The following is a 323-nucleotide window of genomic DNA, read 5'->3' on the forward strand; positions in this document are numbered from 1 at the left end:
GGAGCGAGGCGGCAGACGGCTGCGCTCGTCCCGGGGTCAGCTCCGTGCCAGCGCCTGGGCTGAGACCCAGCTTGGTTGTGATTGACGGAGGTCCTCGTTCTCCGGGGGAGGCTTCCAGTACATTTCCACTCCGCCTTGGCAGCGCTCGTTGTAAATAGGCGTCGTTCTGGAAGACCGGTCACGACCTGTTAGGGAAAGGCTGTGCCCCGGAGGGCGGTGGGCGCAGCCCCGATGCCGGATCAGACACTGCTTTGGGGCAGACATCCTTTGGGGGTGGGGGGTGCCGAGTGGGGCCGGGGTTTGGGCTCGGTGATCCTTCTGGG

Source organism: Meleagris gallopavo, chromosome 2, assembly GCF_000146605.3.
Source record: "Meleagris gallopavo isolate NT-WF06-2002-E0010 breed Aviagen turkey brand Nicholas breeding stock chromosome 2, Turkey_5.1, whole genome shotgun sequence".
NCBI lineage: Eukaryota > Metazoa > Chordata > Aves > Galliformes > Phasianidae > Meleagris > Meleagris gallopavo.